The sequence below is a fragment of the Chinchilla lanigera genome, unplaced genomic scaffold, assembly GCF_000276665.1.
Source record: "Chinchilla lanigera isolate Chin_1 unplaced genomic scaffold, ChiLan1.0 scaffold00112, whole genome shotgun sequence".
In the NCBI taxonomy this organism is placed as follows: domain Eukaryota; kingdom Metazoa; phylum Chordata; class Mammalia; order Rodentia; family Chinchillidae; genus Chinchilla; species Chinchilla lanigera.
In genome coordinates this window covers 3,483,625-3,501,837 of record NW_004955513.1, presented here as the reverse complement: position 1 = coordinate 3,501,837, position 18,213 = coordinate 3,483,625, and the positions used below count along the sequence as shown (strand labels likewise).

Below are 18,213 nucleotides of genomic sequence, written 5' to 3'. Positions count from 1 at the left end.
CTGTGCTTGGTCTGCACAGCCCTCGCGGTGAATGGGCTCTGGCACGGCTGGCCACTTTGGGGCCCTGCTTTGGGGGCCTGCTCCCTGCTAGGGGTCTCCCTTGGGAGAGGTGACTGTTAAAATGTCAGGCCAGTGCAGATGCTGCAGCCTGGGTGCGCAAGCCTGGAGAAGGGGGTCAGGACTCGTCGGAGAGAGGGTGTCCTTGCCCTCGGCTGCCGTGATAGTGACAGGTCTGGGCCGCCCAGGCAGCCAAGCTCCGTCCTGAGGCTGGAAATGCAAGATGGGGGGGCACTCCCAGCCCAGAGCCGGAGAGCGAGCTGGGGTCTCCTCCGCTGAGGGCACTGATCCCATCCCAGAACCCGCCTTTGTGACCTCACATAGCCCCAGTCACCACAAAGGCACTTCTCCAATACATGCCACAGGGGTTCACTTCCACTCAGGAGCGGGGGACACTCGCCTGCAGCCCTGGGAACTGAGCAGGTTAAACCCTCGGGGCACAAGCGGGTCCTCACTCAGGAGGGCAGCTGGGCTTCCAGTCGGGCTGGGTACCTGGGGCTTGAATGGGTGTCAGGGGTTGGGCCACCGAGCCCTTCCTGAACTGGGGGTGTCACTGCCTCCAGGGGTGGCCAGGGTCCTCATGAGGAGAGAGGAAGGGGCCCTCAGGCCCCAGGGAGCTCCCCAAGGACTCTGTACCCCCGGTGCCCCAGTGTTGCCCAGCGGGGTGGCTGGGCTGCTGTGGGTTGAACCAGCAGAGCGGAGCAGCTCCTCGTGTTCCTCCCGTGGGCTCGGCATCCAGCAGCTGAGGTCACTGCAGCCCTGTGGTGCACGACCACCCCAACACTCCTCACTAGCCAGGTTCCCAGCTACCCAGCACATAGCGTCCGTGACAGGGAAGGTCCCAAGGGACGCCACCGACCCCCGGGAGCCATCCCGCCCCAGTGATTGTCCCTAGGGACAAACCTGCAAAGAGACCCTTGTGAACCAGCATGGACCCACTGGGCGGTCCTGACCCCCAGACCCGGGCCACCTGGGAGCCGTTGCATAGGCTTCACACAGACGCGGCTCTTGGGGGACAATACTGGAACTGTCAGGGGAAGACTCAGTCCTCAGGGGACTCCTGCAAGAGCCCCTATTCAATTAGTCATTCAGTGACTCCACACAAACACCATGGAGCATGTTTGATGATAAACTCTGTGCTAAGCACCAGGAAGGCAGAGACGGAGAGACAGAGAGAGAGAGAGAGACCGAGAGACCGAGATACAGACGAACAGAAAGGGGAGGGAGGAGGGGAGGAGGGAGGGAGCGAGGAGGCCCGTCCCACCCCGGGTGGCGAGACGGTCCAGAGAAGTCGCAGGCAGGAGACTGTCCTCGAATCACTGGCCCTGGGCACAAGTGGAGGGAGCAGCTGGGTCAGCAGGGCTCGGCCGGCACAGACCGGACAGCGGGTCCTGAGGGTCAGCACGCTGGAGCAGGATGCGAGGAGCAAGTGGAGGGGCTGAGGAGGCGGGGGGGCTGCCCCCGAGACACCCAGTGAGATGCCTGGCTGGGGGGCAGGGACGCCCTGAGGGAAGGGGGCGGAGGCAGAGCCCTCACCAGGGCTGTCTTCGGCAGGGCCCAGCCAGCTTGGCCTCTCTGTGGAGGAGCCAGGCCCCCCAGGACCTCGCGGCCCCTCACTGGCTGCAGGTCAAGGATGAAGTCAGAGGAGAGGGAGGGAGGCCCTGAGTGGGAAGGCAAGAGGGGAGGAGGGGTAGGCGGAAGGGGAGCCTGGGGCTGCCGAGCAGGGGTGGCGGGGCCCAGTCTCTGCCCACCTGGCTCTTGGAGCCCCTTTTCCGGGTGATTCTGCCCCCAGCTGGCTGCTGCTGTTCTGAGGGTCATCCTGGGAGGGGGAGAGGGAGGAGGGTGGGGACGTGACCTCACCAGAACGTGGAGTGCGGCCAGCCAGGCCTCCAGCCCTGGGACGGACGCTGGGACCACGCATTAGGAGAGCCCAGCTCTAGCAGCCACAGTGGCCCCAGCTGGACCTCAGGACCTCAGGAGTGTCCAGAGGGTCTGCCAGATCCCCATGGCCAGCTGGCCCAGGGCGGGCCCCACAAAGCACCTGTGATACTGTCTGCGTGTGGTGCCCGGGCCCACCCTGAGCTCCGGGTCCTGGGTCCAGGCTCACTCAAGCATAGCTGGGGCCTGGGAGCGCAGGGCCTCATGGCCAGGCTGGGAAGGGCAGTGGGGAGGTCACAGGATGCTTGCAGCGTGAGTCACAGCAGTTGTGGTCGGACACTGCGCTCACGTCCACGGCAGCAGGGACCAGACCCTGGTCGCTCCCCCAAAAGGGGGCCAGGAGGGGCCGACCAGCAGTCACGGCAAAGGCACACAGTGAAAAGCGCGCTCATCGGCTTGGGAGCCCAGCCCCACACACACAGCAGCGCCCAGGCGTGGCAGGGAGTCCTCGCCAGCTCCCCGTCTGGCCGGGTTGCCTGGAGGAGCAGATATAAATAGCTTCAGAACAGGGATTGTTCAGCAGGCAAAGAACATGATTACAGGGACCCGAAAGCTGGTTCTCCAGGCCGGGGAGCCTGTGTTCTCAGGGCCATCGGGCGGCTGACAACAAGCCGGGGTTTGTTGAGCCCGTGGCTACCCAGGCCCATCACAGTGTGTGGGTACTCGGGGTACCCGGTGGGGGGTGAGGCACTGGGAATGTCACCTGCACCCCGATAGATCACTGCACATTGCTGCTCTGGTTTTCAAACAGGAACGACCTTTGCCGTTTTCCTGGGTCTAATTCTAATTCTAGAAGGCACAAGACTGGAATTGCTACTGTAAATAGATTTCTTCATTATCTTGGGGCATTTTTTTTTTTTTTTTTTGCAAAAAGACTAAGAAAAAAACAGAGGAAAGAGTTATCAGTGCTCCCAGTGCCCTGGCTGGGCAGGAGGACAGGCTCAGGACACGGTGGAAGACAAAAGCTGGTGTCCGGCTATCAGCACTCAGTGGTCAATAAGGGCTTGGTGAGGTGCTAAGCCTGGCAGCATTTCTGGGCTTCCCTGGGGCTTGATCACGACTGTGGCTGAGGGACCCGCAGAAGGGCCAACGCCATTGGAAGAAACATCTGTCACTCACAGACCCAGAGAGGCGGGACACACAGTGCCGCTTGGGGCCACCCAGGAAGCACAGGGCGGTCAGAGGCAGCGGGTGAGGGGTGAGCCAACATGACCAAGCGATTCCAGGGACCCTGGGCTAGCAGAGGGGCTCAGGGCTCCAGCGTCTGTGCTGGGCTGTCCTGGGGACACCCAGCCTGGGGTGCGAGAGCCCATGGAGGAGGTAGGGGCTGTTCAAGGCCATAGCAGGCTGGCTGTGTCTCTCCAGGGTGAGTAAGGCCCTGGCTGCCGAAGCGTGAGAGGGACGGCCTAAGAGTCAGCTGGGTACAAGCATAGCAGCACACAGATGGAGTTCAGGGCTCATTCAAGCCGTGAAGGAAGCGAAGTTTAGCAAAGTAAAAGCAAACACAGAAGACGGGAGAAAAGGTTAGGATAAGAAAGTGTGGGCCAGAACCTTTCCTCCCAGGACAGAAAGCCCCCCAGGCAGAGTACACTAAGTTGCCAGCCCCTCCCTCCTGCCGCCTGGGCGCGGAGGGACTTAGAGTCACACAGTGGTGGGTTTCCTGTGAGCTCACTGAGCAACTAGTTTTCTGGAGGCTATATCACACACCCTAAGCCCCAGTTGCTCATTCTAGACCCACAGAGCCCCTGTGACAGATGACCACTGGGTCGCTAGACAAATTCCTCCTCTGTGCTCATCCACGGAAGCCCAGCAGAGGAAAGCAGCCGAGCACCCGCTCTCCAGGGCTCCACCTGGACCCCACCAGGAGCTCTTCCCTCTTATGTTTCCAACAAACACTTCGCCCTTAACCTCCTCTCGATCCAGGACATCATTCTTTCACTCCAGTTACTAAGGAGATGGGGAGGGGTACTCTGGTCCCCTGCAGCGCCGTCTCGAAGCTGACCTCTGCCTGCCCCCTGGGCTCTCCCGGTGCCCAGAGCTCCTTCCCACCTCCTCAAGGGCCTCTTCTCTCGGCCCCTGCCTGGCTTCCACTGCTGCTGACATGCTCTGGCCGATCCGGTGACCCACATCGGCTGATGGTCTCCATTCCCGACCCCGCGGCATCCCCTCTTCCTGGGCCCTGCACCTGTGACCGAACTGCCGCACCTCTGCTCCCCTGTCTGCTTCATCCCCTGGCCTGTGTCTCCTCGAAGAACCTCGGCTCTTTCTTCTGCCCAAGCCTGAGGCAGGGTCATCCCTGTGTCCAGAAGCCCCGCCCCATCCTCAGCACGCCAAGCTCACTCACATGGCAGTCCCTTTCCCACAGCGCTGGCTGACCTAGCCCGTGGGCTGTGACCACAGACCGCTTCCCACCCTCCTGTCTCCTCCTCCTGTCCCTCCTCCACCAGAGCAGAGCCAGCCTCCCGGGCCATGCTGAGACCTCGGGCTGTGCCCAGCCCTGAGCCGGCAAGCAGCGTCCCGCCCATAGCTGGGCGCCTGTCTCGCTGGCCTCACACTGCTCCCGGACTCTACAGGCTCAGCTGTGGCTCTGTGGCCCTCAGGACCACCACAGACACACGCTGCTGACCCGTGCCCCGCGCTCCTCCGGGGCCTGCTCTGCGTCCCTGCCTCTGGGCTTCGCAAGCCCTCCCTCTGTACCTCGCCTCGCCCCTGACCAGGAGTGGCGGAGCTGCTACCCTCAGCCGGGTCCTTTCTTCCCGCCCCACCTCTTGGTCTGTCTTGACTGTTTGGTCTGCCTGTCTGTCATCCATCAGTTGCATCCCTGGCACCTCCCAGAATGTCCTGAACCCCCAAGTGGGCGGGAACCTTGGGAAGGGAGCCCCTTCCGGTCAAGACACCCGCTCTGCCGGCGAGTCCAGCCTGCTCCCCTCCGAGCCCTGGGATCCAGCACGTTAGAGGCAGCACCTTGTCTGATACTGTGTCTTGCCCAACAGAGAGCCACGGTCCAGACAGAGGAAGTCGAATTTTTTTTGTTTTTCTCATTTAAACATTTTTAATGAGTCCACGTTTGCAGTACGTGGTGATGGCACTTTCCCTGGAGGGTTGGCCGAGCGCGTAACACAGCTGCCTTCTTTTTCTTCCCTCCCTCTGCCTCCCGCCCCTCCATCTCTGGGTCTCCTTCCCGTCTGCGAAGATCCATCTCCCCGCGTCCTGCCATCTGCTGTGTAGGGACAACCACGGAGTTAGGTGAAATAAACTGACACCCAAGCTTAAATATTGCTGTTTGTCTTACAGGAGAAACCCAAAGCACAAATAACATAAAGAACTAAATAAAAAATAAAGTAAAACATGAGAGGAAGTCTTTTCTGAGGGCTGGATTAGGTGTCAGCAAGAGGAGACCAAGCTCAGCCCGCGGGGGCCAGGTGGGGCCCCCTCCCCCCACAGCGAGAAGGAGCGCTAAAGGGAGCTCAGGCCCAGCCTCGTGGCTCCCCAGGGACAGCATGACCCGTGAAGCTGCCTGGTGCCGCCCACTCCTGGGAATTGTCGCCCGAGAGGCACCTGCAGCCGCACAAGGCCGGTGCTTGGGTTCCTCCGCTGGTCCGGCCGCCGCCTCCCTTGCTCCGCTGCTGCCTGCAAGGGGTGGTAACTGGGTCTGCAGGTGCTGTGGGGCCAGTAAATCACCCAGAAGGAACAGGAGAGGCCAGGGGGCGGGCACCAGAGCTGTCCCCCGAGCCCAGCACTGCGCAGCTGCCCACCGAGCACCTGCAGGGGCCCAAGGTGGCGTCACCGGTGTCTCCGCACAGGCAGGCTGCCCCGGGGTACCTGCACTGGAGCCCCAGCTCTGGGCTGCTTCCTGCAGCAGGCTGTGCGCTCACTCCCGGACCCCGTAACTGGGGCGGCACTCTGGAAGAGGAGCGGCTGCCTCGTCTCAGGTGTGCCGCCGCAGCACGCCCATCCCACTGACCCCAGCGCTCGGTCCAGCCCAAGCACCGTGGACCATCTGGGTCCTGCCAGCCTGGGGGACACTCCCTGCCTATGACACTAATGACACCAAATGCCCTTCCGAATCATAGGGCTCCCTGCGGACACACCGAGCAGGGTGCACCAGGGCAGGCTGGCCTACTCTCCACTGCTAGCCTCCATACCCCACCCTGTCCACCCCAGTAACCTCAGAGACCCCCCGACTCAGGGGGACGCCCTGGTCTCCCTGAGCCTCGACTTCCTCCCTGGAACAGGGGTGAGGGTGGTTCCCACAGGGCTGTGGGGAGCAAGCTCAGGACGCAGGGTCACAGTCACCGCTGCACACACGAACACCTTCCTCCAGGCCCCGAGCCTCGCACACTCACCACGGGCGCCAGGCAGGGCTGCGGTGCCCCGCGTGTGGGCCACACTCCCTCTTCCAGGTATGCCACTGTGCAGCAGCCTCGGGCCCGGCCCCTGCCTGGCCCTCTCTCTCCTCGCCCTTCCCTCCTCTCCAGGAGAGCGCTGGGAGCCGCCTCTCTTCACACAGGACCCCTGCTCTGCCAGTCCTCTGTTTACAGGGGTTTCTGAGCCCTGGCCAGGCTCTCTGGGGACACAACAAGAGCAGCAGTGAAATCTAGCCGGTCCTGTCAAGGGTGGCCAGGGCTGGCAGCCTATGGCAGGGGCCAGGTTGTGTCTGGCCGTGAGCAGCTGGGCAGTGGACACTGAGGAGCGGCAAGAAGCTCTGGTAGTGGACCAGCTGCCCAGGGACTCCCAGGAGAGGCTGTGTGTCCCTGTGTCAGCTGTCCAGACTGTGCCTCCGCCTCTGCAGTGGAAACCTCCTCTGACAACTCCATCCCTCTTGGATGTGCAGGGTGGCCCCGGGCAGAGTCCCTGCCCAGTGTGGGGGACATTCTTGCATCAGGATGGGCAGTCAGGCTGGGCTGGGGCAGCAGCAGCAGAGCGCACAGGTGATGGGGTGCAAGGAGAGCTGGGAGGTGCTGGGGAGTCCCGGCAGGCGTGTGAGCTGGGAAAGGGTCAACCAAGCCCTTCTTGGGGACAAATTGGCAGGAACGTTATGTCCTGGGATCATCTTGCCCCTTCCCAAGGGCCCCCACATCCCAGGGCTGCCCACCCAGAAAGAGGGTTGAAAGGGTCACCCCAGGGTCTTCGGGGGAGTTGACACTGCCTACATCTAAGCTCCGTGAAGGTGCCAGAGCTGGTGACCTGGGGTACAGCCGCTGTGTGTGCTGAGGGCCAAGCCCTCCCGGGCACCCTCCGTACTGCCTCTCTCAGTGGCAGAAGGTGGGGGTGCATGTGGGGCTGAGTATTGTTCTGCACCAGAAAAAGCCCCTGGAGCCCCAGGGCCAGTGGCAGGGGCGCCCAGCCGGACACAGATTCTATGGGAGATGAGGCCACCGGCCTGCACTTTTGAGGCCCCCAGGTGCACGGAACTCTGTGTAGCCACCAGTGTGAAATCTTCCACCACTGTCACCCCCGGCCACGCCTTGGGCCGCCCCCTCTCCTCCCCAAGCTCTGGCCCATCATCTCACACCCCCATGCCTCTCCTGTCACTAGCAGTGAGATGCCAGGAGGCCCAGCACCAGGGAAGTGAGGGGGTAGGTGTGGAAGGCTGGGTAGTGTCCAGTCAAGAAGACCATTACAGGTACCCCCCCATGGGGGACACATTCCAAGACCCAGGGGATGCCAGAGGCCATGGGCTGCCCTAAACTCCACAAGCGCCAAGTTTCTCCTGCACGTATACACCAGGGCGACTGCTGACCTATAAACCAGGCAGGAGAAAATAGATCGGTAACAACAGACTGCAATACAGGTATGTGAATGTGGCCCCTACTCTGCCCCCAGACCCTAAGGTTTACCAACTTCAGTAGTCTTTTCAAACAATCAGCACTTAACTTTATTGATCCATGTTATATTTGTATTGGTGGTCACTGATTTCTTTCTTGTCTTTTTTCTTGCTTTTGCCTTAGTTTACATTTTTAGCTTCTTTTGATAGATATTTAAATCACTGATTTTCAACTGTTTTTCCTGTCTTACAAGCTTTTCAAGACGATAGCTTTACCTCTATTACAGCTTCAGCTGCATCCGGAGATGTAAAACTGTCACGTTATAATTCATTACCAGTTCAAAATATTGATTTTTTTTCTAAATATTTTTTAATTTCCATTTTTATTTTTCTTCTTACCTATGCTGTTTTTGGAAGTATATTGTTTTATTTCCAAATATTTAAAGATTCTGCAGTTGTCTTTTTATTATTGATTTCTAGGTTAATTCTACTGTGGTCAAGAAACATATTTTATGTTCTTTCTCAGAATTTTGTTTAAATATGACTAATAGCCCAACTTATTATTGATTTTGGTCAATAATCCAGGTATGCTAGAAAAATGGTTTGTATTTTGCAACAATTAGGTGTAGTTTTGTATATGTCAACAAAATCGTATTTATTAATTATATTATTCTAAGTATTTATTTCCATAGTGAATTTTCTGTGGGCATGTCTGTAAGTCACTGAGAAAGGTGTATTCAGATCTCTCACTCTGATAGTAGATTTGTTTGTTCTGTTTTATGAATCGTTGCCTTACGTGTTTTGAAGGTAGATTGGTAGGTGCACACAAATTTAGAATGGTATCTTCCTAGTGGAATGTGACCCTTTAACACTGAAAATTGCCCTTGATGTCTAGTACTGTTTCTTTATTCTTATATCCACACAGTCATGGAAGCTTTGTTATAGTTAGTATTTGCCTGATATATCTCTTTCCATGCTTTTGCCTTCAACTTTTCGGTATGCTCATATTTTGGTACAAATCATTTTAACAGGATAGAGTGGTTCTGTTCTTTTACCCAGTATGAGAAATACTGGCTTATGTTTGGAGTATTTTTTTGTGTACACTCACATACAACACCACAGCACCTCATTCAGTGGTGGATCGCATAGTCCATGGTGGTCCCATAAGATAACGTTACCTAACAGCACTGTGACCATTTCATTTTAGATAAGGACACCATACGATGTTTGCACAACCAAATGATGTAGTTCCCAGAATATATCCCCATTGTGAAGTGCCATGTGACTGTACATTTAATTATATCGATTATTTATCTATTTTTTCTCTATCAAATCCAGTATTCTACATTTTTTTCAGGGATGCTAAGACTGGGACACTGAAGTGACATTGCTCATCCTGTTTTGCTGGCTGGAATTGTGCCAAGCTCCCTCAACAGAGCACCCCAGAGAGACAGCAGGACACAGGGCTTTAGGGGGGCTCCCAGCTTCCCTGTCCCCTTCAGGGCCGCTGAGGCAGCAGGAGCAGCTGAGTCTTGCTCCCAACTTTGTGCTGCATTCCTGTCACCTGCCTTCAGAGGCGCACACAGTAGGCAGGCAGCAGTGACCTTCACACCCACGCCCTTGTGCCATCTGAACCAAGGAATGGCGGCCTCTCCCTGTGGTTACCATCTCTGTGTTTTCTCATCCATTCCTGATTCCTCTTTGTCTTAGTTTTTCTCGTTGCTAAGACAAAATACCCCACACCTAAAGTTAAAGGAGGAAGGGTTTATTTCAGCTCACAATTTGTAGAGGTTTCAGTTCATGGTCAGCCGGCTCCAAGGCAGGCAGGCACTGCCCAGGAGAAACAGTCCATGGCAGGCAGGCAGGAGGCACAAAGCAGCGCAGCAGAGAAGCAGCAGCAGCACCAGCAGCCTGCATCCCCCTTTTATCCCTTCCAGGGTACTCACACCCGGGGGAAGACCTTCCTGTTGTCCACACCCAGAACTATGCCAAACCAATCAGCGCGCTAATTTAGTACACTTAATCCCAGCATCACACACCCTGCATCCAGCCACCTCTGAAAATCCCCACCTGTGACTGCATGAAACTTTGGAGGGACATCTAGACTCAAGCCGTAACACTCTACCAGTTTCTCCATGACCGATTCCCACCTGGGGAACCCCTGAGTTTGGAATAAGCCATGCAACTTTTTCTGTGTTCTTGGACAGACCTGGAGCAATACGCTGTTACTAAATACATAGGGCTTCACCTCTACCATTGTGTTCTGTGTTCCCCATGGACCCTGTGTGTGTTGTTTGTTTTGTTTTGTTTCATTTCTTATCTCCTATTAGTTTCTTTTCACTGTTCTGCTTTTCCCATATGTAGCTGGGTAAGTCACGCCTTCTTTTCTCCCCTTTCTGCAGCTGCCCTAGAGCTGGCAGCACACGTCCTTGGTGTGCAGTCCAGTACATCTTCATACTCTTGCTTGCCCTTGGACGAGGAGTGGAGCTCACAAGCCTTCTTTAGCATCCTCACTTACGGGCTGTTGTGGGCGTGCATTTTACTCCCTACATAATCGAACGCCACACGGTGTTAGCGTCGTTTCCTTCCGCCCAGATTTGGTTAGTTTACTCACTCTTTAGCCCCTAGCAGTGCTCTTCATTCTGTCTTCATCTCTGTGTGGCCATCTGGGGTCATTCTCCTTCCTCGTGAAGAAATCTTTTGCATGTTTCGTTTAGTGCTCGTCAGCAGATAATAAATTCTGTCGGGTTTGGATGTCTTTATTTCAGATTAATTATTAAACAGTTTTTCCACTGGCTTTAGAATTCCAGGCTAGCAGTTTCTCTTTCAGTCTTTTGAAGTTAGGGTTCCACTGTGTCTGATTTCCATTGTTTCTGTTGAGAAATTAGATATCATTATTAGTCTAATGTTAACTATTTTTGGAAACTATATCTTTTTCCCTTTGGTTGCTAAATTTTTTCTTTGTGTGTGTGTGTGTGTGTGTGTGTGTGTGTGTGTGTGTGAAACTAGAGACTGAACCCAGGGCCTCTGCATTGAGCTGTATCTCCAGCACTTTTCTTTTTTAATTTTGAGACAAATTCTCACTAAGTCACTCTGTTGCCCAGGCTGGACTCAAATTTGCAGTCCTCCTGTCTCACTTCCCAGAGTTCTAGAATTGTGCTAATAAATGGCATGTGCCATTAATGTGCTAATAAATGTTTTCTTTGTGTTTGGTTTTCAGTAATTTATCATAATTTTATAAGATGCAGTATCTGTATTTATTCTACTTTGGGCAGTAGCACTTCTTAAATCTGTGTCTTCTTGTTTTCAGATTTGGAAAATTCTCATAAAATACTGCTTTGTCTTACTCTGCCTCTTCTCACGTTCTGGGACTCCAACACCAAGTGTTAGTACATCTTACTGTAGTCTCTGTAACTCTTCTGCTCTTTTCATATTTCCCATGGAGCCTGAATATTCTCCTTAGATCTGTCTTCCGGTTAATCTGTTCTCTAGTACATGGTCTGCAGCACTGCTAAACTCATCCTTAAAGGTTTAGGGGGGCAGTTTTTATTTCCATATTTCCCATTTGCTTTTTAATAGTTTGCCAAAATTTAACAGTTCTGGTAAAATTCTCAGTGTACTATTTTAACCTTTGGTGCACATTAAATGCAGCTACTGTAAACCCCGTGACTGGCCACACCATGGTCTGTAGCCTAAAGAAGCCATTTTGGTAGCCACACGGGAAGGGCTTCAATCTGCTTCCAGAGGGGCAGAGGCCAAGAGCTGCATCTCTGGGCGGAGCAGCCTTTCTTCAGCAAGACCGTCTGTGAGCCCACACCCTGGGGCATCCCTGACATAGTAACCCCCAGTACACCTGCCCTTAGCACCAGCCCCAGGCCTCACAGGGCTGGGCTCCAGCAGTGAAAATGTACTGAGTTCACATCTCTGCTCCCGAGGAGCCGGGTCTAGCATGGAAGGCCGACATGATGATGCTGCTCTGGACCTGAGAAGAACCAGGCCAGGCTCACCCTGGGGACGGGGAGCATGGGCAGTGGGCATCCTCCTCCACATCTGGAAGAGAATGATGCTGAGACAGAGCCAGGAGGGCACAGGAGGTCCAGACTTGTGATCTTCGTGCCTCAGCCTCCCAGAGTTCTCGGGTAACAGGTGTGGGCCAATAGACCCAGCTTGATTTCATGGTTGTTTCTGAACCCATCTTCTTGCACTGGAGCCCCTGAGAGCCTGAGGCCTGTGTCCACTTTGCTTACTGTGCCTGGTCCTGCTCTGCCAATCCAGGTGGAATTAATTATCAGGGTCACAGGCCAGCACCCACTGCAGCGCTTGCTGGAGTCCTTGCTGCCCACCATGCCATGACTCACTCCTGGGCATGGCCAAGCGTGCAGCTATGTTCCCACCCCAATGGCCCCTCCAGCCGGCTGAGTCTGGTCCCCCGAGATCACCAAGGCCCAGGCAAACAGCACCAAGGCCCAGCAAACACCACGATGAACTGAGGAGGTGACAGCGCCAGTTGGAGCAGGAGCTGTGAGGGGCTCCACATGCCCATGTGTTCCCCTCCAGTGGCCAAGAGGGTCTAGGGACGTCTGCTGCACAGGGAACGACAGGGAATAGGCAGAAAAGAGGGAGTTAGGGAGGGACTCGGGGCAGAAACCCAGTCCCTTGCAGGAGGGAAGGGATGTCACGGTGGCCACACAGGATGGTCTCACTGGGTGAACCAGGGCAGCCTGCTGTGCCTATCGGCAGTGAGAAGACTGAGGCTGAGCAGCTCACGGCTTAGTCAAGACCTCAGAGCTGGGTCAAGGGCACATGGGAAGTTGTCCGATGTGAGCAGGAGCAGGACCAGCCCAGAGCACCAGCATCTCTTCCTGCAGGCGTCTTGTACTCCCTGGCCACCTGCCCCTCTCTGGGCTGCCACATCCCTGCCCAGGGGCCTCCCAGGAGCTACCCTCACCCCAGGGAGCTGTGGTGCTCATCCCATCTTGCTGCTGTCTGCCCGAGACTCACTGGTACCTCCGAGTATCCTGCCAACGTCCCACACACAGTAGGTGCTCAACACTTGTTGATTGAGTGGAAAGCTCGGGCACAAGAGACAGAGGAGGGTGCCTGGTTCCCAGCTCCAAAGCAGCAGCGTGCTCTCCCAGGCAGCCATGCCCAGGCACAGAGCTGACCTCAGTCCCCCGCCTGCCCCAAGTTCTAGGCAGAGTCAGAGGGGAGCTGGCGCACCCCTGGCTTCCCTGGTCCCAGGACCAGCTAGAGCTGAGAGCTTGCTATGGGGCCACTTCAGCTTCCAGCTGACACCTCAAGTCCCACCCCGACTGCCAGGGGAGGCCCAGGGAGCTCGCTGATCCAGGGAGATCAACACATCTTTCTCCAGCACCCCGCGTCGGGGCTGAGCTCAGCCGGTCTACAGTGGCAGTTGGCAGGAGTCGAGCCATAGGTAGCCACATGGGTCCCTCAGTACTGCCCATGGGGAGCTGGGGACATGGTACTGGTGAACCCTGGAGGAGGGGCACATGGAAGCACCTGGGTATCCTGACACCCTGCCATGGCATGAGGCATTTTCCACAGCAGCTGAGAACAGGGGGAACCAGGGCACAGGGAGAGGACTGGGCTCCCTGAGGCACCACCCTTCAAGGCAGGGCAGGAGGCAGGTGCTCCCTCCGTGGTCCCGGGCACTTCCGGAGGAAGGGAGAGCCTGGGTGGTGTGGTTACTGAGTGGTGGCCCCAGGGAAGCCCTGTGCTCCCCTAGGAACAGGGTCACTCCTTATACTGCAAAATGTACTTCGCACGTGGTACGTTGGATGGGTTGAGAAGGGCAGTTAGTGAGGTGGCCCCAGGTAGTCACACTGCTCCTTGTGAGAGGGATGCTGGAGGGTCCAAATCAGCAGGAGGGGCGAAGGCAGCCTCAAGTGGAGGTCAGAGCCACAGGCCTTGGCTGATAAGGGGCCCCAGAGCAGGAACTGGGCAGGCACCAAGCTGGGATGACAGGAAGCGGATTCTACCCCCAAGCCAGCCCCTCGGGCACCCGGCTTCAGCTCTGTTGGAGCCCAGCTTCCTACTTCTGGTTTGCAGAGCTGCAAGAGGACACATGTGTGTTACTTTGAGCCACTAAAGTCATGGTAGCTCATTAGAGGAGCCACAGCACAGTCTCACAGAGGAGAGGACCGGGCTGGAGGGATACTAAGCCGCTCAGGAGAGCAGAGTGGGTTTGCATCGACGGACATGGGTGCCACAGCACCGGAGCCCCAGCTGGCTGCTGTGTGCAGGCAGAGGAGCAACACTTGACTTAGGTGAGGAGCATTCTTGGGCAAGGAGCACAATGTCCACAACAGCCCCACCCGAGACCGAAATCCTGAGCAGACCTACCCACTGCCCCGCAGCCATCACTCTGTTGCCGGGGGCTTTGGGCTCACCATGGGACTCACCGCCGCCAGAGTGCAGGTGGCCCCTTCGGCAAATCTCCTGGGGTCACCTAGAGGAAAGATTCTGAACCCGAAGCCTTTGCTCTTAGAAGGCTGCTGTTCGCTGCGATCCCAATCCCATACCAGCCCTACTCTTTTATATAAAACCAAAGAAAACCCACACACATCCCTCACTGGGCAACTGTGATCCTGATTCTGCAAACCTGGGGCCTTTGCTTTTGTAAATCTGTTCCTCACGGACAGTGCATGCTCAGGTCATTAGCCAGGGTGTCAGACCACACTGGGGACATCGGCAGCACAGACTGCCCCATCCTGTCCTGAGCAACCCTTGTATGTGAGGCCTGGCCTACCCCACAGGTCTGGGCCCAGCCCATCCCTTTGTGCCACTCTGTCCTGGTTGCAGAGGGCAGGCAAGAGAAGCCTGACCCCTCTGGAGGCCTGCAGATGTCTTGAGAGGCATCCTCGGGGCCTGGCAGGGCAACCCACACCAGCCAACTTGGCACAAGCGCCAGGGGCAGCTGCCCGCAGGTGTAAGCCATGCCAGGGTAATTTGTAAAGAAAAGAGGGTTCTTGAGCTCTCAGTTCTGGAAGTCAGGGAGCAAGGTGCCAGCTCTCGTTTAGTTTTCCCACACTGGCACTCCCTAGTAATCACCACTTCACCTCGTCACAGGCGGCAGCAGAACAGGAACACGTGTGCGGGTGGGCACATGTGGGACAGGAGGCCAGTAAGGGTTCCCGGGTGCCCGCCTTCTCTTTTGGAATAACTCACTCTCATAAGAAATAACTGGGGTTCCATGAAAACTGCATTAATCCCTCCTCTCAAAAAGTTCCCACGCACTCTAGGGGACCACACAGCCAGCACCTGAACCCTTGGGGAATGCACATTGCTATGGTTGATACATTGTGTCAACTTGAGGAGTCTAGAAGCTTAACTAAGTAACTCAGCAGCTCTACATCCTGGGGTGAAGAGGACATTGCTCCTTGTGTCAACTTGAGAGGTTTAAAAGTTCAACTAAGTGATTAAGCAGCGGCCAGAGTCCTTACTTTGTAAACATCCTCCACCTGAGGAGGAGGGGGCACCCAGATGGTGCGGGCATGGGCAGATAGCTGATATACAATATAATGGAGGAAAAAGGCTTGCTCCCCCTTTCTGTTCTTGCTGCATTGCTGTCTTCTGCCGCCTTGGACCGTTGCCCCTGTGCCATGGGCCACCCTGCTTGGAGCCAGCTGGTTGCAGACTGAAGCCTCCAGAAACCGTGTGCTAAATGAACCTTTCTTTCCTTATTTTGGGCTGTGGGTATTTTGTCTCAGCAACGAGAGTAAGTAACCAGGACACACGTGAACCGTGTGCAAACCGGAGGCCCACACTTACAGGCCGGAATGAGTCAGGGAGGAACCGGGCCAACTGGAGACGCCCCCATCCTGACTCTGCCCTCCACGTCCACCCAGCCTTTGCCACATTCCTGCTCCTTTCTGGCCTCAGGGAACTCCCCTGCCCTGGGGTGGGGTGGGGGTGGATTTTCTCAGAGTTGATTTATCTATCAGTGAAATCCTCTCCCCAAAGCTCTGAAGGCAAACTCGGGAGGGTTGGTGTTTAAAAACCACACCCTATGACCTCCATCTCATGACAATAGGAAGATGTAACCTCAGGACAAAGGTCCCCATTGCACACAGGACAGACGGAGCTTCACCACAACCTGTGTGCATTGTTCGTGTTTCATTCATCTTCCTGTGGGAGAGCCATCCAAAGCCAGCAACACCTGGGACACTGAGGGCTGGGTGGCCCTAAGGACCGGTCCAGTTCTGGACACTCTCTGAGCCACAGTACCTCCATCCCAATGCTGGCTTCATTGGCCAGGTCTTCTCATCCACCTCCCCCATCACATAAATGTTTGAGGACTCAGGTGTGGCACTCTGACATTTGAGGCATCTCCTTTCCTCCTCCTCCTCTCCCTCTTCCTCCTGCTCCTGCTGCTAGTGCAAATGATGATTGACTGCGTGAACACAGAAATGGGTAGACGCCCAAGTAGCTTGTTGAGTGACGGCCCAGAGGGTCATCACCCCCTCTGAGGGCCTCTGTCTCGTCTGTTTTCTGTTGCTGTAGCACAAGACTGAGACTGTGTGACTTACAAAGGAAAAGTGTTTGTTTAGCCTCGTGGCTCTGGAGACTGGGAAGTCCAAGGTCAGGCAGTGCCGTCAGGGAGGAAAGGTACGTTTTCAGGCGGGGAGGGGAGTCTGCCCTGCACAGAAGGCGCAAATCACAAAAGACAGCCTCGCTCTTTCTCTGCTCCTGAAATTACCACCCTAGTCCTTGGAGAGTGAGAACTCACTCACCCCGGGAATTAACCCAGTCCCTGTTAGTGACCAGGCCGCTTCTCACAGCCACAATGACCATTTAACCTGAGGAGCTTCCTTGGCCACTGAGCGGTTAAAACTTTCCCTGGCATTTGTTTGCTTTGCTCTCGTATGAGCAGTCTTTCTGCTCTACTTTTCCCTCCTGGGAAGTGCAGTTTTCCACTTCCAATCCAGCCCTGGATCCAGAGCGCAGACAGTGGCTGTGGGGTGGCGTGTTCCCACCCGCCCCTCTGCTCATCTAGCGATGTTCACATCTGTGTCCTCTCTGTTCGCCTTTGCTCTGTGGCACTGGCCCAAGCAGTGTTCTTGTTTCTCCACCAACTTGGCCTTTTCTTCGTGCATTTTCTTTGCATTAATAATGTCCTTCGGATCATTTCTTTTGCTTGCCAAAAGGCCTCATGGATTTCTTACACACCAGTGTTTCAAATGTACACTTTTTTCTTTGAAAGCATACGCCCTTTGGCTAGGCCCTCCAGCAGTCCAGAGCTCAGACACAGAGGTCAGAATCAGGCATGGAGTGTGCCTGAGCGTGGACAAAGCCCAGTGAGTGTTGGTGATGTCTGGGGCCAGAGTCCCAGGGACGGGACTCAAATTTACAGACAGAGAGCCATGGCACTCAGATTCCAGGCAGGAACATTTGCCTAATCCCACCTGCCACTGTCACACATGCACACATGTTAGGGTAAGTAATTAAAATATCAAGCTTTGCTGGACTGAGTCAGCTTTGGTTTCTAAATTTGAGCTTTATTTAATGTGCCACAAAAGAAAAAATAGCAAAAGATCAAATATCTGGGACTGGGAATCACAAACTGAAATTCTGCTCTAGGGGCTGGGGATTTAGCTCAGCGGCAAAAGCGCCTGCCTGGCAAGCGCAAGGTCGTGAGTTCGGTTCCCGGTACCAGAATTAAAAAAAATCCATGCAAATAGGGGATCTCACTCTTGGGTATTACAGCAGGCTAGAGCAGTGCCCTGGGGATCAGAGAGGCTCCAAACTCTCAAAAGACATGAAAGACAAGAAAACACCTCACTGTGGACACAGAACAGCCAAGGACCTCTGTAGCAGAAAATGCCCCCACCCAGCCAGTATACTTCAGTTTGTTAGTTGCCCAGGTAATAGTTCCTGTTCCAGTTCCAGTTGCTCCTGTCTCTTAGAAACAGCTGGTCACTGTGATGCACATTGTATAAACCAATCCCAAATTGACAAGCCATTCTGCCTCTGTGCTTCCTGCTTGCTTGTCCCACATAAGCTGTAGACCACCAGAGATCAGGGCCTGATACTCTGGGAATGATCCCGGTAAGTGGCTGTCAACCTAAGTAAATCTGCCTCCAAACCCTGGGTGTCATTTTGGTGTTTCTGCTTCCCGCTGCATCTGGTGCATCAGCCAGGAAGACTGACTGTGCTGACCTCTTTGGCCACTGGTTGTGGCCCTCACAAATGCAGCAAGGACGTCTGCAGGTCCCCACAGGAAGACACGTCCTCGAGGTTTCTCAAGTCCCTTGGAGGTCTGGAGGAGTATTCCTGGCTCTCCGCTCAAGTGGCTCACACTGGACCCCAAAGGGAGGAGGACGCATTCTGTGCCTGTCTGTCTACCTGCCTGATTCAGGTAAGACCCTCGGGACACCCCAGTTAGTCAGTCTGTCAGTCCTGCTCAGTTCAAGCAGAGGAAGAGCTTGCTC

At 55.4% G+C, this 18,213-nt stretch overlaps 1 long non-coding RNA gene across 1 annotated transcript; it reads left to right on the top strand.

Annotated features, from left to right (window-relative positions):
• The first annotated feature begins 399 nt into the window (after positions 1–399).
• LOC102025278 lies at positions 400–3,907 on the top strand. Its single transcript, XR_264468.1, has 2 exons — positions 400–480; positions 3,728–3,907. It is a non-coding gene; the product is annotated as an uncharacterized LOC102025278 (long non-coding RNA).
• The last annotated feature ends 14,306 nt before the right edge of the window (positions 3,908–18,213 follow it).